Below are 12,684 nucleotides of genomic sequence, written 5' to 3'. Positions count from 1 at the left end.
TTGGTCTATCTCCTCAGGGAAAGCTCAGATTTGAAGAAATTGACTGTTTTTTGGGCTTTTCAGACTGTGGGGTACATGACTATTTGTTTGTTTTACATATCTAAGCTCTGAGTCAAAAGTTAAGTTTTCTGGCTGAATTGAGCCCTACTGCCAATTCTGAGAGACACTTTGGTCTAATTCCACAAGGAAACCTCGTAGTTGAAATTTGAATGTGTTTTTACCCTTTTTCAGACCGTGGGGAAGATGCATATGTGTTTCTTCTGCAAATGTGAGCTCTGGGTCAAAAGTTAAGTTTTCTGGCTGAATTGAGCCCTACTGCCAATTCTGAGAGTCACTTTGGTCTATCTCCTCAGGGAAAGCTCAGATTTGAAAAAATTGACAGTTTTTTGCCCTTTTTCAGACCGTGGGGATCATGAATATGTGTTTGTTTTATATATCTAAACTCTGAGTCAAAAGTTAAGTTTTCTGGCAGAATTGAGCCCTACTGCCAATTCTGAGAGACACTTTTGTCTATCTCCTCAGGGAAAGCTCAGATTTGAAAAAATTGACTGCTCTTTGCCCTTTTTCAGACCGTGGGGAACATGAATATGTGTTTGTTTTACATATCTAAGGTCTTTTTGAAAAGTTAACTTTTCTGGCTGAATTGAGCCCTACTGCCAATTCTGAGAGAAATTGGTCTCTCCTCAAGGAAACCTCGTACTTGAAATTTGAATTTGTTTTTGCCCTTTTTCAGACCGTGGGGAACATGAATATGTGTTTTTTCTGCAAATCTGAGCTCTGGGTCAAAAGTTTAGTTTTCTGGCTGAATTGAGCCCTACTGCCAATTATGAGAGGCACTTTGGTCTATCTCCTCAGGGAAAGCTCAGATTTGAAAAAATTGACAGTTTTTTGGGCTTTTCAGACCGTGGGGTACATGAATATGTTTTTGTTTTACATATCTAAGCTCTGTGTCAAAAGTTAAGTTTTCTGGCTGAATTGAGCCCTACTGCCAATTCTGAGAGACACTTTGGTCTAATTCCACAAGGAAACCTCGTACTTGAAATTTGAATGTGTTTTTGCCCTTTTTCAGACCGTGGGGAAGATGAATATGTGTTTCTTCTGCAAATCTGAGCTCTGGGTCAAAAGTTAAGTTTTCTGGCTGAATTGAGCCCTACTGCCAATTCTGAGAGACACTTTGGTATATCTCCTCAGGAAAAGCTCAGATTTGAAAAAATTGACTGCTCTTTGCCCTTTTTCAGACCGTGGGGAACATGAATATGTCTTTCTTCTGCAAATCTGAGCTCTGGGTCAAAAGTTAAGTTTTCTGGCTGAATTGAGCCGTACTGCCAATTCTGAGAGTCACTTTGGTCTATCTCCTCAGGGAAAGCTCAGATTTGAAAAAATTGACTGTTTTTTGGGCTTTTCAGACTATGGGGTACATGACTATGTGTTTCTTTTACATATCTAAGCTCTGAGTCAAAAGTTAAGTTTTCTGGCTGAATTGAGCCCTACTGCAAATTGTGAGAGGCACTTTGGTCTATCTCCTCAGGGAAAGCTCAGATTTGAAAAAATTGACTGCTCTTTGCCCTTTTTCAGACCGTGGGGAAGATCAATATGTGTTTGTTTTATATATCTAAGCTCTGAGTCAAAAGTTAAGTTTTCTGGCTGAATTGAGCCCTACTGCCAATTCTGAGAGACACTTTGGTCTATCTCCTCAGGGAAAGCTCAGATTTGAAAAAATTGACAGTTTTTTGGGCTTTTCAGACCGTGGGGTACATGAATATGTTTTTGTTTTACATATCTAAGCTCTGTGTCAAAAGTTAAGTTTTCTGGCTGAATTGAGCCCTACTGCCAATTCTGAGAGACACTTTGGTCTAATTCCACAAGGAAACCTCGTACTTGAAATTTGAATGTGTTTTTGCCCTTTTTCAGACCGTGGGGAAGATGAATATGTGTTTCTTCTGCAAATCTGAGCTCTGGGTCAAAAGTTAAGTTTTCTGGCTGAATTGAGCCCTACTGCCAATTCTGAGAGACACTTTGGTATATCTCCTCAGGAAAAGCTCAGATTTGAAAAAATTGACTGCTCTTTGCCCTTTTTCAGACCGTGGGGAACATGAATATGTCTTTCTTCTGCAAATCTGAGCTCTGGGTCAAAAGTTAAGTTTTCTGGCTGAATTGAGCCGTACTGCCAATTCTGAGAGTCACTTTGGTCTATCTCCTCAGGGAAAGCTCAGATTTGAAAAAATTGACTGTTTTTTGGGCTTTTCAGACTATGGGGTACATGACTATGTGTTTCTTTTACATATCTAAGCTCTGAGTCAAAAGTTAAGTTTTCTGGCTGAATTGAGCCCTACTGCAAATTGTGAGAGGCACTTTGGTCTATCTCCTCAGGGAAAGCTCAGATTTGAAAAAATTGACAGTTTTTTGGGCTTTTCAGACCGTGGGGTACATGAATATGTTTTTGTTTTACATATCTAAGCTCTGTGTCAAAAGTTAAGTTTTCTGGCTGAATTGAGCCCTACTGCCAATTCTGAGAGACACTTTGGTCTAATTCCACAAGGAAACCTCGTACTTGAAATTTGAATGTGTTTTTGCCCTTTTTCAGACCGTGGGGAAGATGAATATGTGTTTCTTCTGCAAATCTGAGCTCTGTGTCAAAAGTTAAGTTTTCTGGCTGAATTGAGCCCTACTGCCAATTCTGAGAGACACTTTGGTCTATCTCCTCAGGAAAAGCTCAGATTTGAAAAAATTGACTGCTCTTTGCCCTTTTTCAGACCGTGGGGAACATGAATATGTGTTTCTTCTGCAAATCTGAGCTCTGGGTCAAAAGTTAAGTTTTCTGGCTGAATTGAGCCGTACTGCCAATTCTGAGAGTCACTTTGGTCTATCTCCTCAGGGAAAGCTCAGATTTGAAAAAATTGACTGTTTTTTGAGCTTTTCAGACCGTGGGGTACATGAATATGTTTTTGTTTTACATATCTAAGCCCTGTTTCAAAAGTTAAGTTTTCTGGCTGAATTGAGCCCTACTGCCAATTCTGAGAGGCACTTTGGTCTATCTCCTCAGGGAAACCTTAGATTTGAAAAAATTGACTGTTTTTTGGGCTTTTCAGACTGTGGGGTACATGAATATGTGTTTGCTTTATATATCTAAGCTCTTTTTGAAAAGTTAAGCTTTCTGGCTGAATTGAGCCGTTCTGCCAATTCTGAGAAACACGGGTCTCTCCTCAAGGAAACCTCGTACTTGAAATTTGAATTTGTTTTTGCCCTTTTTCAGACCGTGGGGAACATGAATATGTGTTTGTTTTACATATCTAAGCTCTGAGTCAAAAGTTAAGTTTTCTGGCTGAATTGAGCCCTACTGCCAATTCTGAGAGACACTTTGGTCTATCTCCTCAGGGAAAGCTCAGATTTGAAGAAATTGACTGTTTTTTGGGCTTTTCAGACTGTGGGGTACATGACTATTTGTTTGTTTTACATATCTAAGCTCTGAGTCAAAAGTTAAGTTTTCTGGCTGAATTGAGCCCTACTGCCAATTCTGAGAGACACTTTGGTCTAATTCCACAAGGAAACCTCGTAGTTGAAATTTGAATGTGTTTTTACCCTTTTTCAGACCGTGGGGAAGATGCATATGTGTTTCTTCTGCAAATGTGAGCTCTGGGTCAAAAGTTAAGTTTTCTGGCTGAATTGAGCCCTACTGCCAATTCTGAGAGTCACTTTGGTCTATCTCCTCAGGGAAAGCTCAGATTTGAAAAAATTGACAGTTTTTTGCCCTTTTTCAGACCGTGGGGAACATGAATATGTGTTTGTTTTATATATCTAAACTCTGAGTCAAAAGTTAAGTTTTCTGGCAGAATTGAGCCCTACTGCCAATTCTGAGAGACACTTTTGTCTATCTCCTCAGGGAAAGCTCAGATTTGAAAAAATTGACTGCTCTTTGCCCTTTTTCAGACCGTGGGGAACATGAATATGTGTTTGTTTTACATATCTAAGCTCTGAGTCAAAAGTTAAGTTTTCTGGCTGAATTGAGCCCTACTGCCAATTCTGAGAGACACTTTGGTCTAATTCCACAAGGAAACCTCGTAGTTGAAATTTGAATGTGTTTTTACCCTTTTTCAGACCGTGGGGAAGATGCATATGTGTTTCTTCTGCAAATGTGAGCTCTGAGTCAAAAGTTAAGTTTTCTGGCTGAATTGACCCTACTGCCAATTCTGAGAGAAATTGGTCTCTCCTCAAGGAAACCTCGTACTTGAAATTTGAATTTGTTTTTGCCCTTTTTCAGACTGTGGGGTACATGAATATGTGTTTCTTCTGCAAATCTGAGCTCTGGGTCAAAAGTTAAGTTTTCTGGCTGAATTGAGCCCTACTGCCAATTATGAGAGGCACTTTGGTCTATCTCCTCAGGGAAAGCTCAGATTTGAAAAAATTGACTGCTCTTTGCCCTTTTTCAGACCGTGGGGAACATGAATATGTGTTTGTTTTACATATCTAAGCTCTGAGTCAAAAGTTAAGTATTCTGGCAGAATTGAGCCGTACTGCCAATTCTGAGAGACACTTTGGTCTATCTCCTCAGGGAAAGCTCAGATTTGAAAAAATTGACAGTTTTTTCGGCTTTTCAGACTGTGGGGTACATGACTATTTGTTTGTTTTACATATCTAAGCTCTGAGTCAAAAGTTAAGTTTTCTGGCTGAATTGAGCCCTACTGCCAATTCTGAGAGACACTTTGGTCTAATTCCACAAGGAAACCTCGTACTTGAAATTTGAATGTGTTTTTGCCCTTTTTCAGACCGTGGGGAAGATGCATATGTGTTTCTTCTGCAAATGTGAGCTCTGGGTCAAAAGTTAAGTTTTCTGGCTGAATTGAGCCCTACTGCCAATTCTGAGAGTCACTTTGGTCTATCTCCTCAGGGAAAGCTCAGATTTGAAAAAATTGACAGTTTTTTGCCCTTTTTCAGACCGTGGGGAACATGAATATGTGTTTTTTTTATATATCTAAACCCTGTGTCAAAAGTTAAGTTTTCTCGCTGAATTGCGCCCTACTGCCAATTCTGAGAGACACTTTGGTCTACCTCCTCAGGGAAAGCTCAGATTTTAAAAAATTGACTGTTTTTTGGGCTTTTCAGACCGTGGGGTACATGAATATGTTTTTGTTTTACATATCTAAGCTCTGTGTCAAAAGTTAAGTTTTCTGGCTGAATTGAGCCCTACTGCCAATTCTGAGAGACATTGGTCTCTCCTCAAAGAAACCTCGTACTTGAAAATTGAATATGTTTTTGCCCTTTTTCAGACCTTGTGGAACATGAATATGTGTTTCTTCTGCAAATCTGAGTTCTGTGTCAAAAGTTAAGTTTTCTGGTTGAATTGTGCCCTACTGCCAATTCTGAGATACACTTTGGTCTAACTCCTGAGGGAAACCTCATACTTGAAAATTGAATGTGTTTTTGCCCTTTTTTAGACCCTGTGGAACATGACTATGTGTTTCTTCTGCCAATCTGAGCTCTGTGTCAAAAGTTAAGTTTTCTGGCTGAATTGAGCCCTACTGCCAATTCTGAGAGTCACTTTGGTCTATCTCCTCAGGGAAAGGTCAGATTTGAAAAAAATGACTGCTCTTTGCCCTTTTTCAGACCGTGGGGAACATGAATATGTGTTTGTTTTATATATCTAAGCTCTGAGTCAAAAGTTAAGTTTTCTGGCTGAATTGAGCCCTTCTGCCAATTCTGAGAGAAATTGGTCTCTCCTCAAGGAAACCTCGTACTTGAAATTTGAATTTGTTTTTGCCCTTTTTCAGACCGTGGGGTACATGAATATGTGTTTCTTCTGCAAATCTGAGCTCTGGGTCAAAAGTTAAGTTTTCTGGCTGAATTGAGCCCTACTGCCAATTATGAGAGTCACTTTGGTCTATCTCCTCAGGGAAAGCTCAGATTTGAAAAAATTGACTGTTTTGGGGCTTTTCAGACTATGGGGTACATGACTATGTGTTTCTTTTACATATCTAAGCTCTGAGTCAAAAGTTAAGTATTCTGGCTGAATTGAGCCCTTCTGCCAATTCTGAGAGAAATTGGTCTCTCCTCAAGGAAACCTCGTACTTGAAATTTGAATTTGTTTTTGCCCTTTTTCAGACCGTGGGGAACATGAATATGTGTTTCTTTTACATATCTAACCTCTGAATCAAAAATTAAGTATTCTGGCTGAATTGAGCCGTACTGCCAATTCTGAGAGGCACTTTGGTCTATCTCCTCAGGGAAACGTCAGATTTGAAAAAATTGACTGTTTTTTGGGCTTTTCAGACTATGGGGTACATGACTATGTGTTTCTTTTACATATCTAAGCTCTGAGTCAAAAGTTAAGTTTTCTGGCTGAATTGAGCCCTACTGCCAATTCTGAGAGTCACTTTGGTCTATCTCCTCAGGGAAGCTCAGATTTGAAAAAATTGACTGCTGTTTGCCCTTTTTCAGACCGTGGGGAACATGAATATGCGTTTCTTCTGCAAATCTGAGCTCTGGGTCAAAAGTAAAGTTTTCTGGTTGAATTTAGCCCTACTGCCAATTCTGAGAGACACTGGTCTCTCCTCAAGGAAACCTCGTACTTGAAAATTGAATGTGTTTTTGCCCTTTTTCAGACCGTGGGGTACATGAATGTGTGTTTCTTCTGCATATCTGAACCCTGTGTCAAAAGTTAAGTTTTCTGGCTGAATTGAGCCCTACTGCCAATTCTGAAAGACACTTTGGTCTATCTCCTCAGGGAAAGCTCAGATTTGAAAAAATTGACTGTTTTTTGGGCTTTTCAGACTATGGGGTACATGAATATGTGTTTGTTTTACAGATCTAAGCTCTGAGTCAAAAGTTAAGTATTCTGACAGAATTGAGCCCTACTGCCAATTATGAGAGGCACTTTGGTCTATCTCCTCAGGGAAGCTCAGATTTGAAAAAATTGACTGCTGTTTGCCCTTTTTCAGACCGTGGGGAACATGAATATGTGTTTCTTCTGCAAATCTGAGCTCTGGGTCAAAAGTAAAGTTTTCTGGTTGAATTTAGCCCTACTGCCAATTCTGAGAGACACTGGTCTCTCCTCAAGGAAACCTCGTACTTGAAAATTGAATGTGTTTTTGCCCTTTTTCAGACCGTTGGGAACATGAATGTGTGTTTCTTCTGCATATCTGAACCCTGTGTCAAAAGTTAAGTTTTCTGGCTGAATTGAGCCCTACTGCCAATTCTGAAAGACACTTTGGTCTATCTCCTCAGGGAAAGCTCAGATTTGAAAAAATTGACTGTTTTTTGGGCTTTTCAGACTATGGGGTACATGAATATGTGTTTGTTTTACAGATCTAAGCTCTGAGTCAAAAGTTAAGTATTCTGACAGAATTGAGCCCTACTGCCAATTATGAGAGGCACTTTGGTCTATCTCCTCAGGGAAAGCTCAGATTTGAAAAAATTGACAGTTTTTTGGGCTTTTCAGACCGTGGGGTACATGAATATGTTTTTCTTTTACATATCTAAGCTCTGTGTCAAAAGTTAAGCTTTCTGGCTGAATTGAGCCATTCTGCCAATTCTGAGAAACACGGGTCTCTCCTCAAGGAAACCTCGTACTTGAAAATTGAATGTGTTTTTGCCCTTTTTCAGACCGTGGGGAACATGAATATGTGTTTCTTCTGGATATCTAAACCCTGTGTCAAAAGTTAAGTTTTCTGGCTGAATTGCGCCCTACTGCCAATTCTGAGAGACTCTTTGGTCTATCTCCTCAGGGAAAGCTCAGATTTGAAAAAATTGACTGTTTTTTGGGCTTTTCAGACTATGGGGTACATGAATATGTGTTTGCTTTATTTATCTAAGCTCTTTTTGAAAAGTTAAGCTTTCTGGCTGAATTGAGCCGTTCTGCCAATTCTGAGAGACACTGGTCTCTCCTCAAGGAAACCTCGTACTTGAAAATTGAATGTGTTTTTGCCCTTTTTCAGACCGTGGGGAACATGAATATGTGTTTCTTCTGGATATCTAAACCCTGTGTCAAAAGTTAAGTTTTCTGGCTGAATTGCGCCCTACTGCCAATTCTGAGAGACACTTTGGTCTATCTCCTCAGGGAAGCTCAGATTTGAAAAAATTGACTGCTGTTTGCCCTTTTTCAGACCGTGGGGAACATGAATATGTGTTTCTTCTGCAAATCTGAGCTCTGGGTAAAAAGTAAAGTTTTCTGGCTGAATTTAGCCCTACTGCCAATTCTGAGAGACACTGGTCTCTCCTCAAGGAAACCTCGTACTTGAAAATTGAATGTGTTTTTGCCCTTTTTCAGACCGTGGGGAACATGAATATGTGTTTCTTCTGGATATCTAAACCCTGTGTCAAAAGTTAAGTTTTCTGGCTGAATTGCGCCCTACTGCCAATTCTGAGAGACACTTTGGTCTATCTCCTCAGGGAAAGCTCAGATTTGAAAAAAATGACTGTTTTTTGGGCTTTTCAGACTATGGGGTACATGAATATGTGTTTGCTTTATATATCTAAGCTCTTTTTGAAAAGTTAAGCTTTCTGGCTGAATTGAGCCGTTCTGCCAATTCTGAGAAACACGGGTCTCTCCTCAAGGAAACCTCGTACTTGAAAATTGAATGTGTTTTTGCCCTTTTTCAGACTGTGGGGTACATGACTATGTGTTTGTTTTACATATCTAAGCTCTTTTTGAAAAGTTAAGTTTTCTGGCTGAACTGAGCCCTACTGCCAATTCTGAGAAACACTTTGGTCTACCTCCTCAGGGAAAGCTCAGATTTGAAAAAATTGACAGTTTTTTGGTCTTTCCAGACCGTGGGGTACATGAATATGTTTTTCTTTTACATATCTAAGCTCTGTGTCAAAAGTTAAGTTTTCTGGCTGAATTGAGCCCTACTGCCAATTCTGAGAGACATTGGTCTCTCCTCAAGGAAACCTCGTACTTGAAAATTGAATGTGTTTTTGCCCTTTTTCAGACCGTGGGGAACATGAATATGTGTTTCTTCTGGATATCTAAACCCTGTGTCAAAAGTTAAGTTTTCTGGCTGAATTGCGCCCTACTGCCAATTCTGAGAGACACTTTGGTCTATCTCCTCAGGGAAGCTCAGATTTGAAAAAATTGACTGCTGTTTGCCCTTTTTCAGACCGTGGGGAACATGAATATGTGTTTCTTCTGCAAATCTGAGCTCTGGGTAAAAAGTAAAGTTTTCTGGCTGAATTTAGCCCTACTGCCAATTCTGAGAGACATTGGTCTCTCCTCAAGGAAACCTCGTACTTGAAAATTGAATGTGTTTTTGCCCTTTTTCAGACCGTGGGGAACATGAATATGTGTTTCTTCTGGATATCTAAACCCTGTGTCAAAAGTTAAGTTTTCTGGCTGAATTGCGCCCTACTGCCAATTCTGAGAGACACTTTGGTCTATCTCCTCAGGGAAAGCTCAGATTTGAAAAAAATGACTGTTTTTTGGGCTTTTCAGACTATGGGGTACATGAATATGTGTTTGCTTTATATATCTAAGCTCTTTTTGAAAAGTTAAGCTTTCTGGCTGAATTGAGCCGTTCTGCCAATTCTGAGAAACACGGGTCTCTCCTCAAGGAAACCTCGTACTTGAAAATTGAATGTGTTTTTGCCCTTTTTCAGACTGTGGGGTACATGACTATGTGTTTGTTTTACATATCTAAGCTCTTTTTGAAAAGTTAAGTTTTCTGGCTGAACTGAGCCCTACTGCCAATTCTGAGAAACACTTTGGTCTACCTCCTCAGGGAAAGCTCAGATTTGAAAAAATTGACAGTTTTTTGGTCTTTCCAGACCGTGGGGTACATGAATATGTTTTTCTTTTACATATCTAAGCTCTGTGTCAAAAGTTAAGTTTTCTGGCTGAATTGAGCCCTACTGCCAATTCTGAGAGACATTGGTCTCTCCTCAAAGAAACCTCGTACTTGAAAATTGAATGTGTTTTTGCCCTTTTTCAGACCTTGTGGAACATGAATATGTGTTTCTTCTGCAAATCTGAGTTCTGTGTCAAAAGTTAAGTTTTCTGGTTGAATTGTGCCCTACTGCCAATTCTGAGATACACTTTGGTCCAACTCCTGAGGGAAACCTCATACTTGAAAATTGAAGGTGTTTTTGCCCTTTTTTAGACCCTGGGGAACATGACCATGTGTTTCTTCTGCCAATCTGAGCTCTGTGTCAAAAGTTAAGTTTTCTGGTTGAATTGTGCCCTACTGCCAATTCTGAGATACACTTTGGTCCAACTCCTCAGGGAAAACTCGAACTTGAAAATTGAATGTGTTTTTGCCCTTTTTTAGACCGTGGGGAGCATGAATATGTGTCTCTTCTGCAAATCTGAGGTCTGTGTCAAAAGTTAAGTTTTCTGGTTGAATTGAGTCCTACTGCCAATTCCGAGATAAAGTTTTGGTCTAACTCCTCAGGGAAAGCTCGTACTTGAAAATTGAATTTGTTTTTGCCCTTTTTTAGACTGCGGGGAACATGAATACATGTTTCTTCTGCAAATCTGAGCTCTGTGTCAAAAGTTACAAATACGAGTTACAGATTGGTCTAACTCCTCAGAGAAAGCTCGTATTTGAAAATTGAATGTATTTTTGGGCTTTCCAGACCATGGGTAACATGAATATGTGTTTCTTTTGCAAATCTGAGTTCTGTGTCAAAAGTTACATTTTCTGGCTCAATTGAGATGCCAACTGCCAACTGCCAACTGTGAGATACAGTGGTCTAAACCCTTAGGGAAAGCTCGTATTTGAAAATTGAATGGGTTGTTTCTGGAATGCTGACAATAGTAGTTTTGAAGCAGATACCCAGAAGGGTAAGAAACACAAGAAAACAGTATCAATTTTTGACAAGACAACTGATTAAACTTTAAATGGCTAATACCTGAGGGAATATTGGTGACTTGGAGGGAAAAAAGACTCAGATTAGACATGGTGGAGAGTGCACAACAATTTTAACTCACCAATGAAAAGAAAAAGAATCTTCAATAAATTGGAGAAATTAAAATTAAATTTAATCTGCCTTCAAGATCCACATTAAAAAAACAAGATAGTAAGCTATTAGGGTACCCCAAAATTGGGAAACTATATTTTTCATTAGCACAGCAAAAGAAAAGGGGGTTGGTGTAAGGATCGCCTCTTCTTCTAACTTAAGAAAGTGGGAACTCTTGAAACGTGGTTGTTCAAAAGGATTTCTTTTATTAAGCAGAAGTGACAGCCATCCAGTTAAAGCAAGATCTGAATACCCTTATGGCAAAACAGTAGGATTAAAGTGGTAGAGACCCCTCCCTTTAAGTCAGAATGCAGATTTTAGCCAATACAAATGTGAAGATGTTTTCTTTACTAGTTTCTCTGAGTACCCAAACAAACATGCATTTCCACCATTATCCTTTAAAGTGAAACAACCCACATGGCTATCATAAACATTCTTGCAGGTAAAGGGGATCTTAGGGCTCTTTGGCACCAGGATATAGGTTGTAAAATATCTGTTGACACAAGCAATGCTAGTAAATCGAATCCAAGTGCCCCCCCTCCTCCAATTGAATGGCAGTATCACTTTTAGGGATCTGACATGCTACTCTCCTTAGGAAGCGAAAGGGTCCACCTGAAAAAAAAACAAATATACCCAAGATTTCATGATAGTATATTAACAAGGTTTGTTAGGGTATTGGGAGTGAAATTTTCTCAGTAAGATTGGAGCCCTAACGTGGTGTTTAGCGACCCATTCATGGTGTGCTGATGGTAAATGTTTCCAAGCAACTAAGTATCAGATTTTCCCTCTGTGGATCCTAGAATCAAGGATTTCCTTGATTTCAAAGTGTTGTTCACCTTCAATCATGATGGGAACAGGTGGTGTAGATGCAGGTGGTCTGAGGGATGAGATTACTTCTTGCTTGACTAAACTAATATGCAATACTGGGTGGACTTGCCTGAGTGTAGTAGTTGAAGTTGAAGGAGTAGTTCAACTTCTACTGGATTGATGATTCTAGTGATGGGGAAAGGTCCAATAAACTTTGGCCCTAGTTTTTTCGATGGTTGTAATGATTTCAGAAATTTTGTAGATAAGTATACTCTGTCTCCAATATGAAAAGGTTTGGGTTCCATCCTTTTCTTGTCAGCTTGAATTTTAAAAGCTTCTCTAGCTTCCTTTAAAGCTAGTCTAACCACTGGCCATGTGTTTTGCAAATTATCCATCCACTCCTTAAGTGAGGGGATGGTGGGTTCTTCTGTGGGTAGTTCAGGCATGGGGCTGAAATCCTGGCCTGTCGCTACTCTAAAAGGGGTAAAACCAGTGGACAGCATTATTAAACGCAATTTCAGCAAAAGGCAAACGTTCGGTCCAGTTATCTTGTTGAAAATTAATAAAACATCTTCAATATTGTTCTAATACCGAGTTCAAAATTTCAGAATTTCCATTAGTAGCCGGATGATTTGAAGAGCTCAATCCCTGGCCAGTACCAAGTAAGTCCAAAAACACCCTCCAAAAGTTGGAGGTGAATTGAACCCGTCGGAGATGATCCTTTGTGGAGTACAATGGTCGATAAATGTGTACTAGGAATAATTTGGCTAAACCTTTAGCAGTTGGGATCTTTTGGCAAGGTATAAAACATGCCTGTTTTGAAAACAGGTCTGTCACGATCCAAATATTTCTCTCACTGTTTGGCAATTCTACAATGAAATCCATAGCAATCACTCTCCAAGGCGCTGAAGGTTCTGCAATAGACCTGGG

The sequence above is a fragment of the Pantherophis guttatus genome, chromosome 17 (assembly GCF_059756535.1).
Source record: "Pantherophis guttatus breed Tessera chromosome 17, ASM5975653v1, whole genome shotgun sequence".
NCBI classification, from domain to species: Eukaryota; Metazoa; Chordata; class Lepidosauria; order Squamata; family Colubridae; genus Pantherophis; species Pantherophis guttatus.
This window is presented reverse-complemented; position numbering follows the sequence as displayed.